This window comes from Lolium rigidum, chromosome 6, assembly GCF_022539505.1.
Source record: "Lolium rigidum isolate FL_2022 chromosome 6, APGP_CSIRO_Lrig_0.1, whole genome shotgun sequence".
Classification (NCBI taxonomy): Eukaryota; Viridiplantae; Streptophyta; class Magnoliopsida; order Poales; family Poaceae; genus Lolium; species Lolium rigidum.
In genome coordinates, this window is record NC_061513.1 from 236114324 (window position 1) to 236124942 (window position 10619).

Here is a 10619-nt window from a genome sequence, read left to right on the forward strand (position 1 = left end):
CACATGACCAAATCAGCCCAAAGCCCATGTAGTGGCATGTCCTAAAATAAATACTATACTAGGATAATGATCATGCCACATGGGATAGTTACCCGCTAGTAAATATCTCCAATGACATGAACCCCTAGTCATGCCTATGTGTGAGAGCTTGACAATAGGTAGTTTAGTCATTCAGGGAAATGAGGAGTCACCGCCTATGTGGCAATGTGGCATGCTATTAGAGCATACTCAAGCCTATAAAAGAGACGCATAGTACCATTTGACCACATAGCAAGAAGGTACAAGAATATGAAAGTATTTGGGGCAATACATATTTTAATTAGGACAAAGATGAAGCAGCTAGGAGACCAAGATTTACAACAAGATGCAGGTTTATCAGATTTCCAGAAGAATTAAGCTGTAGAAACCACCAAGGTAGAATTTCTAGGAAGAAATGAGAGGTGTGTAGCATGAGAATGAAAATTCACCAATAAATGGTAACGGAACAAAAAACTTGTCATTCCTAGCGCTTTGCTCCCTGTTGTTGTCACAAGCGGCTGCTGGCCAGCCTGCTTGCCGCGGCAGCGATGCCCCATCCCATTCCTTCCTCCTGCTCCACATGTTTCTTTCTCGTGCTCTTTGGCTTCTAATCATGTCGGTGGTCTTCATGGATTGGGTCGATAGAGGTTGGGCGGTGCCGGTGCGTTGGAGGCCGCATATGTGCTCAGGTGCGCATCTCACACGCAAGGGCAGGAATCGCGCTCTGTTTGATGTTCCCTATGGCGCAGTCTGCACATGTGTGGCTGCAGATCGGGGTAGGTTCTCGGTCTTCCATGGCCATGGCTGCCGGCTCGGCTTATGCGTCTAGTAGTTTTATCACCGAAAATCCATCGATCATGTGGTACCTCATGGTTCATATCTGTGTCGTCCCCTAGGGTTTGGTAGTTCGTCGTCGGTGGAGGCATGACGCTTCTGGTGGCAGTGAAGCATGGGTGCGGCAGGAGGGGTGGCTAGATGTGCACTTGTGGCTCATCGTTGCGGCGAGTGAGGTTGGTTTACACAGATGTTGGAGCGGCATCTCTGGATGGCGGATGCACAACAGCTATGCGGCGCACCACGTGGTGGCGGTGTTGCTCGTGTTCCTTGGTCGTGAGGGTGTAAGGAGGGCTGCGATGGGAGCTCTTGGCAAGGGCGTGTCGGAGGCAACTACGGAGAGGGAGAGTGGCAACACAAATAAGCCTACATAGCAACCAACGACCCAAGAGACCAGTAGTAGCATATCCATCCATGGTGTTGGGGCGAAGGCGTCGGAGCTCCAATGCTGCAATCCACACCATCCTATTCCTGGGTATAGACGCCTCTAGTCTAGAGTCCAGACCCAGGGCTAAAAAATGGTTGAATCGCTTAGCTAAAGAGAGGAGGACAATTGGGAAAGAGCATGGATATTTCCAGTTCGAGGCGACTTCCCAAGCCACAACTTCCCAAGCCACACCTGTAGGACGCCGATCTACCGTCTCGTGCTCCAGCTTCGGTACTCGGTGAATTGAACTACCACATGACCACGCGTCGCGAGCGATGCACTCCCTGGCCAAGTTGCACAACAACAATTTAAGGAAGTACTGCCTTCGTTCAAAACTATAAGACTTTTCAGAAAGCTAAACAAGCTTTCTAAAAAAATACATTTAGGAACGGAGGAATACTAATTATTGCTACACCCACAATCATATCACAAAAATAATGAAACAGAAGAGCGATGCGTTGTGGTTGCTTCCATGCACAATGCACTCAGCACACAAGTCACACAATGACCTAGCTCACATCAACAACAGCATGACGCAATAGATAAACTTCGGTTGCATATATAATTTCGGCAAAATATGACCCAGTTCTGAGATCCAAATCCTTAGAGCTTTACATCTGTAGTTCAGACATGTCCGCCCTAGACAAAACCTTGGTAACGCTAATACCTCCATAGAGTATTTATAGATACTGAGCAGCATAAAAACTGAATAACCAAATTCCGACATGGTCTAATGTTGACCCACTTCGAGTTTATTCGTCATGTTGGTCGATAGAGTCCACAGTCGCTTCACACTCCAGGGCTACAACAAATTGGCAAGTCAAAGTCAGAGCCATTTCATCGCTAGATTGCTACTATCAGAAGTGTGATTATATATAAAGAACAAATGTATAGAACAATCAGTCAATGAGCAGGAGCAGGAGAATAAGATAAATTTCAAGCACATACATAAGAATCGTGATACTGCATACAAATCAACTGGATGTTTTAACTACTCAATATTTACTAGATTAAGTGGATATCCAAACTCAAAAAAAAATCTATTACGGAAATGAATCATATACTGGGATAATAAAACACGCCTTATTTATAATACTCTGTAATAGAATATAAACCAGATAATAGGTACAAATAAAATGGTATAAACTGATTGGTGAACATATGTAAGCACTTCAAATTGATGATGAAATGGGACATTGCATTTGTCTGAATCTCTCGGCTCTGTTTTCTTCTCTTCTACTTCTCCATGCACACACACACTAACCGTGCCACTAACCCATGCACTAATCCACTATCTAACCATCCACTAACCACTAACTTCATGCACTCACACACTAACCGTGCCACTAACCCATGCACTAATCCACTATCTAACCATGACCATTTCTAACTCTTGGATGTCTAAGATGCATGTAACTAGCTAATTCAGTCCTGGAATCTCTCCACTAGAACGACCTGCATGCACCAATCTATTTGACGGAAACAATTGGCCATGCACTAACTAATTTATGCATGTTGTGTCGACTAGTTTTGTGCAGCTACTTCATACAGCACTCGGCTTCTGGCATATATGCCGCCCCGAAGGGCACAAGCATCTCACCATGCTCCATACCAGGCTACACTTCCTAGAACCTGAACTACATACAAACAAACTTGACAATGGTGAAGCATGATTAAAGATTTAAAATCTAATAATGAACTTCAACAACTTGTAAGTTAATTGTGTGTTATGCAAGCAGAATCCTTTTTGCCGCCACTGAATGCAACAGTTCTTACGCCATGTGCTAACCCCCATCAAATGCAATCATCTATTATACATCAAGTACAAATCTGATATACATGACCGTCCTATATATTCTAACATAGATTGGCACTGAAATAGATAAAGGATAATTGTGTGCTATATAACAAAGTCAATTTGAAATTATCTTGTCCATGTTGATTTAATTCAGCTTTGGGAGGTCATAATAAAGTAACTATCCAGGCAGTGTAGTGTGAAACGAAACATATGTAAGCACATGGTAGTAGAGTTGTAGATGAATAGTCAACTGACCTCTTAAGCGACTTGATTAATGCATTGGTCACAAAGTTCTCCAGCTTGTGTAGATTACCTTCGAGTTCTCGAGCCTTGTTGTCATCCATCATCAAGAATGGAACCTCGATGCCTGTATACTCCTTCTCCAGCGCCAGCATCCTGGGGCCGAGGTGCTTGTAAGAACTACACTTTTCCTTAAAAAGCTTTTCCAAATCCCTCCTAGCCATATCATCTTGGGTAACCTCAGCCGGCCGGATCCTCTTCAGCTGAGGCAACTGGGCCGTCGGCGAGAGCTTCCTCTTGGGCTCGGGCTTCTCGGTGGGATCAGTGGCTACGGGCAGACTCTCCTCTGGAAGGGGCGTTGGCTTGGGCGGCAGCGCCTCGTTGGGGTTGGATTCAGTATCTGGGACTTGATCCTTCTCGTCTGATTCTTCTTCCCCGTCTCCGGAGCCAGTGGAATCATCGCCTTCCTCAGATGAGGACTGAGGGGCGGAGGGGCTGGTGGCCTTCCTGTAGGTCTTGGGAGGCACCACGCCATCCTCGCACTGTGAATCTGGGACCATGTCGTTGGAGTCTGACAGTGATGGCTTTTGCGCCACCACATTATACTCGTCGGATTCTTCTTCGTCGCTGTCGCCGACATCATCATAGGAGCCGACGTTCTGTTTCTCAGCAAGGGGTGAAGGCTGCTGCTTCACCTCATCATGGTTGGAGCTGCCGGAAGATGTGTCTTCCTCAGATGAAGACTGAAGGGCGGAAGCGCTGGGAGCCTTCTTGGAAAGCACCTCGTCGTCCTCGGACTCTGAATCCATGAGCACATCGTTGGAGGCTGACAGTGGTGGCTTTGGCGCCGCCCCATTACCCCCCATCTCCTCGTCAGATTCTTCTTCGTAGCTGTCGTGGCCATCGTGGTCGGAGCCAGAGTGCGGAGGCTGCTGCTCAACCTCGCTGTGGTCGGAGCTGCCGGAAGTGGTGTCATACTCGGAGGAGGCGGAGCGGCTGGGACTTGAGGCCATGGAAACGGCGTTCGCGTTGGTGTTGGCGTTGGGATTCCGATGGATGCTGTCCCTCCTTTAAATGGAGAAGAGATTGGAGGGGATCGTGAGCAGATCAAGTTTTACCAAAACTGATAGCAGAGATTGGAGGGAAAGCATGCAAAAAGGAAAAAAATCATCATCAATCAATTGATTGGATTGGAGGAAAGACGACGTACCATACTCTAGTTTTTCTTAAACGTATAAACCCCCTGTGATTGATTGATTTTTCTCCTTGATTTCCGCCCCCATCCGATCGATAATGCGCCATATATATTGATCGAGCGATAATGTACGTTAGAAAAGTGGCTACCACACGGCTTTTCCTGCTCGCTCGGTCATCGGTTCAAGTCGAAGCACCACCATTGAAAGAGGGTGCAAATTGTCCTTTCATCTGTTTCACCTATTTCCAGTTCTTAAGATTTCATCACAATATATTTATATAATATAGACCATGCATTATGTAACTAACAATTGTGAGTGATGGGTCCAAAATAAAACTAGTTTTAGTAAATTTATAATTCCCAATCAATTGAATTAAGGAACTAACCTAACCCTCCCGCACCCGTGCGGCGGCGCCGCGCCGAGCGGCCCCTAGCTGCTCCCCCTCCTCCCCCTCCCTTAGGCGCCTCCCTCCCGCCGCCGCCGCCTGGGGCACCGCCGGGCAAAGCCCTGGAGGCGTGGCGGCGGCGACGGACTTCCTCGACCGCGACAGGCATGGGGGCGTGGTTTCGCACCGCCGGCGGCGGCGATCCGCATCGGCCTGGTCGACGGTGGTGCCATGGAGCGGTGGCGACCAGATATCCCGATGATATCCAGCGTTTGGCGGGCGGCAGCGGTGGTTCGGGTCCGATCTGGGCCCTGACGGGCTCAGGGCTGTGGTCATCCTGCTGTGTGACGCGATTCATGCATGTTTCTAGGCTGTTCCGAGGCACGAGGAGCATGGTGGTGGCGGCCTCCTCCTTCGCCGGAGGTGGTTGGCCGGTTGGTCTCCAAGGCGAGTTGGGAAAGCGCCGATGCCGGTGAAAACCGAGCCCCGACTCCGGTCACGGCGGGCGATGGCGGCGTTTCACACGTCGTTACCTTGTTGAAGGCATCGCCATTGCAGCCCATGTTTGCCCACTCGTGCCGCTCCGGGGGAAACCCTAGATCCATGGATCAGATGATGGGGGCGCTACCAAGTCGTTTCCCTCCTGATGGCATCCTTCATGGAGTTGTGCATGGTCAGAGAGGCCAATGGAGGTTTTCGGTGGATGGAGGTGGATCTTGGTGGAGTGGTGTTCACCTGCCACGTTGACGTCGATGATTCTCTCGCGGCGTGGAGCTGCAGGGTATCGAAGACGGGCGTGGACTGCTGGACACGTGCAGGATGGTGGAGCTGTCTGACGTCATGGTGACATCGACGGCAGGTCTGGCAAGATCAATGCGGTGATCCTTCTTGAAGATGGGTGTGAGGAAGACGGTGGTAGCGATTTCTGCGGCATGTGTAATGGCGTACGCTCAGGGTCCGCTTGACTGGTTGTGCTTCTCACCGGTCAATTGGCGGCTTGGGAAGGCATTCAGTTTTTAGATAATGTGCGTTGGTGTATTATCAGAGTAATGACCCTGTTCATGGTCACCCCTTCATCGCTCTTGCAGGTATAGCGAGTTATCGCTGGAAAGGTGGCTTCGAGTTTGATCTTTGTATCTCCTTGGTAAGGCATTACGAATAATTTAATAAAGAAAAGTTGTGTGCAGAGGCGATGCTCCCATTTCGAAAAAAAATGAATTAAGGAACAATTTATTAGAGAAATTGCCTCTTGAAGCTCTGCTGAGGACAAAATTTATAAGAATGTGTTATGACATTGTTGAGCCAAAGACAACTGGCAGCATGGAAAACTAATTAATATATTCATGTAACAGATTTATACATTGAGCATGCATTCTATTTTAAGTGTCTATATAGATGTGTTTGCAGTACCTTTTTCACTATCCAACTACCATCCTACAAGTAGTATGGACAGTAGAAAATTCCTAGTTCAGATGAATCGCTTGCCTGTTTTCCTAATATAACAAAATTCTAAGAAAAAACCTTCTGATTTTGGCAAGGTATATAAACAAGGTCCAGAGGAATCCATTGGCTTGGTAGTGTTGTGGATGTCAAAAATGGTGCACGGTTACAAGCAAAGATGAATCTGAGACAATGCGTGAGAACTTCACTGAAGACCCATGGTTCTGCAGTAAAGACATGGCTGCTGCTCGTGTGAAGACCCTGCAGACATTGAGTACGACAGCAGCCGCATTTCGGTTGTGGACAAGCCTCCACCCCAGACTGAGAGGCTGGTGATCATGAGAGGTGATCTTGCAAAAATGGATATTCACCATATCCTGCCAGATGGGAAGCATGCAAAGCGCACAGCGGATATGCAGGACTTTCTCGACAAGAGTCCAGAGTACAAAGATAGCTTATCAGTGGAAATCTTCAGTTTTACAGCACCCAAGATTGATGAGGAGAATGTTTCCAATGACCCTGTGTGGAGAACTAAAAAGGATGGCACGAAAAATGCTTCAAGGAGCAAGATAGCAAACACAAAACTTTTCATGTGCCGGCTTGAATGATCCTACCTTGAAGCTAGTCAAGTCGGTTTTTCTCTCCAGGATGTTACCTTTTTCAGTATCCGTTGGGTTACTCTGAGAATTTAATTCATTGAATCTCTCCTTCTTTTATGCACCAACTTCTAGTAAAATTCTGAGATTCCTTACAATGGCCATAGTTTATTTCTCATCGTTGAGGAGACTCTTTGCAGAGCTCTTCTTGGAGGCAAGAGAAGAAACAAATAGGACAGAAAATATAAAACTTTTCATGCGCCTGCCTTGAAGTGGAAGGTGGTCAAGTCGATTTATCTCTCTGGTGTTACTTCTTTTGGGATCCGTTGTGTAACCCTGAAACTGTAATGCACTGAATCTTTTTTCTTTTGTATGCATCAACTTCTGGTAGAGAGGCTTGAGAAGGGCAGTAGTTTATTTCTCATAAATTTGATTCTTGAACATTCGACGAAGGGTTTGGCGTCTACCGTCTATGATATTTTTTTTGGGAAAACACATCTAAAATTTGCAATCACTGACTATTGCTACAACAAATTGAAAACAAGCAAGTGCGTGTATGGTTGTCCTATGCAGGGGCGCTCCACGATACCGCTCAAGGGATGGGCATTAGCGAGAGCATTCCAAGCAGTTCGATTTGTGACTGAGCTCCGCGTGCATCTCGGCCGTTGCGGCGTGAAACAAAACCACCCGATAAAAACCCTAGCCGTCACACCCAGCACGCTCGCTCCGCTTCCAATCCCTATTCCTGCTTGCTCTGTCGCCCTCCAGCCGCCCCAGATCTCCCTCTTCTCTCCTCTAGACTCTAGCGGTCTGGCCGGTGGTTCACGACATCGCGGCTTGGTGATCAGGAGGCGCAAAAGTTGCGGCCTCGGCCTACTTGGAGGACAAGAACAAGTGGCGGCGAGGTGTCGTCGCTTTAGTGAGCGAGGGCCTCGCGGCTAGGGCTCCGGCGAGGCTGTGTATGAGGTGTTGCTGCGGCAGATCCAGCCGAAGGAGGATCTTCAGTGGAGGAGGACGGGGGCAGGCCGCCGCAAGGAGGCGTCTGCGGCGGGATACCGCTGCGACGAGGTATGTGACGATAACGCCGGAGGCTGGACCTTCTAGCTAGGTGAGTGTGGCTAGCAAAAGGAGGATGCAAACCGGCCGTTCACCTCTCCGTCGGCCTACTGCTCGCCTCCTCCTGGTCCAGTGTCTCTGGAAGTCTCCACGGACATTGTTGTGGCCTGTGCTGGTGAGAATTCTTCAAACCCCTCCAGCCACATGTTCCTCTTATCTTCTCATTTACGGGTGTGCTACTTGGGAGTTTTCCCCTCTATTTGCATCAGATAAGGAGATTTGCTAGCTGTAGATGTGGGGATACGATGACTAGACTAGAAGCTCCATTTAAGCGTTGGATTAAAGGTATACTTTGATTGTTTCCTTTTTCCATCGTATAGTGATTGAGGCATCCAGATTGATAGTGGTTTTCTATTGGTTCTGGGCTTCATTATGTGGTTATAGGCTGTTATTTGAAAAATTGTCTGGAGAAAATAGAGCAAACAGTTAAACGCATCTGAGAAATTTTTGATATGTGATATATGGCAATACTGTAATATTTTCTGTTTTGAACTACATAATTACCCTTTTGTAGATTAGTAAGGTCCAGATGGATTTGTAGCGACATTTTGGGCAACATTTTCATCCTGTAGGTGTATCATGAAGTTTTAGTCTATTATTCTGTTTCCTGCTTGCATCAATAGACAATAGGGGAATGGATGGTTGCTTCTCTCATTTAGAGGTCTTGTGCTCGAATTTGTTGCTCATTCATGTGATCTTTCATGTCTATTGTTCAGATTGTGTTTCCATTGGTATGCAAGGATTTTTCTTGTAGCCAGATGCATGTGTACTGACCCTAAATAATTTCTTCTCTTGAAAAGTAGGAGATTTTATCTGGTGCTCATGTATGCCGTTAGATACTTTCCTATGTTCAGTGGTTTACACTTATTGTCATTTTTGTGTGCAACGGGTATTTTAGCTTAGTCAAGCATTTTCTTTATGCAGACCTAGCTTTGTGTTTAGAATAGAAATTGAGCGAGAGATCGAGAGAATGAAAGTGACTGCTTTTCCATTGATGTTGAACACTTATATACAGGGGGGAACGGACGCGTCCGAGGGACGCGACGGTTCGGAAAGACGGTTCCTGGAGGCGACGCTCTAGGAACGACAAGTCGGTTCCACAACGTGAGGATATCCCCGTGTGGTTACAAGTATAGATTCATTTAACTAATTACATTAATTAATTAAATCCTAACACTCCCCCTAATCTATACTTGTCCTTGAGCGTGTTCATCATCTTGAAATAGTCTCCTCCAAAACCCGATGGGAAAAATTCGAGGAGTCCTCCAAAAACCCTGTGGGAAAAATATGAGGACTGGTGTAGAATATGCTGTCAAAACTCCTTCAAACCCTGTGGGAAAATAAGGAGAAAATGACACAGCATATAATGATTATTGCCTCTGTTGATTCGATATGAAGTAAATCCATAGAATATAGAGGTCAATAAATATGCCGTTTATACTCTCCTAAAAACCCCGGTGGGGAAAACGGATAGTATGACATATGATCTTATGTTGATATTACCTCATTAAAAACCTTGATGAGAACCTTGATAGTAAACTCATAAAGGGAAAAAGAGTGTAATACGATGCTTTGAACAGGAATAGTTCAGGAAGATGCTCTCCCTGATTCTTGCAAATCACGAAGCCGTCGCATACCAATTCCATGAATGTATTTCTGGAATGTTGAAGTTGGTAGAGACTTCGTGAATAGGTCAGCGAGATTATCGCATGATTTGACTTGCAAGATGTTTATTTCCCCACTCTTTTGGAGTTGATGGGGATAAAACAACTTAGGGGCAATATGCTTAGTGATATTGCTCTTAATGTATCCTGTTTGCATCTGTGCAACACAAGCCGCATTATCTTCATAGATAATGGTGGGTGATTCGATAGAACCGATTCCACATGACTGTTGTATGTGGTTTATCATTCTGCGAAGCCACACGCATTCGCGTGATGCCTCATTAATGAAATTATTTCAGAATGATTGGTGGAAGTGGCAACTAGAGTCTGTTTCGAAGACTTCCATGATATAGCAGTTCCACCATGTAGGAACACAAAGCCGGTCTGTGATATGGCATTGTGGGGATCAGACAAATAGCCAGCATCAGCATATCCAATCACATCGGAGTCCAGATTTCTCTGAAACTGATAGAATAGGCCAAGATCCTTTGTGCCTTGGAGATATCGGAAGATATTCTTGACTCCCGACCAATGTCGTTTGGTGGGAGTTGCGATGTATCTAGCAAGTAGATTCACTGCAAATGCAAGGTCAGGTCTCGTGCAGTTTGCAAGATACATTAGCGCTCCAAGGGCACTGAGATATGGGACCTCGGGTCCCAACAACTCTTCTCCATCATCCCTCGGCCTGAACGGATCTTTCTCTACGTCTAGAGAACGAACCACCATGGGAGTTTTAGATGGATAGGATTTGTCCATATTGAATTTCTCCAATATTTTCTGGATATAGGCAGCTTGGTGTACCATTATACGTGAGGGAAGGTGCTCGAGTTGGAGACCCAAGCAAAATTTGGTTTCACCCAAATCCTTCATCTCAAATTCCTTTTTTAGATGATTGCGTGCTTCAT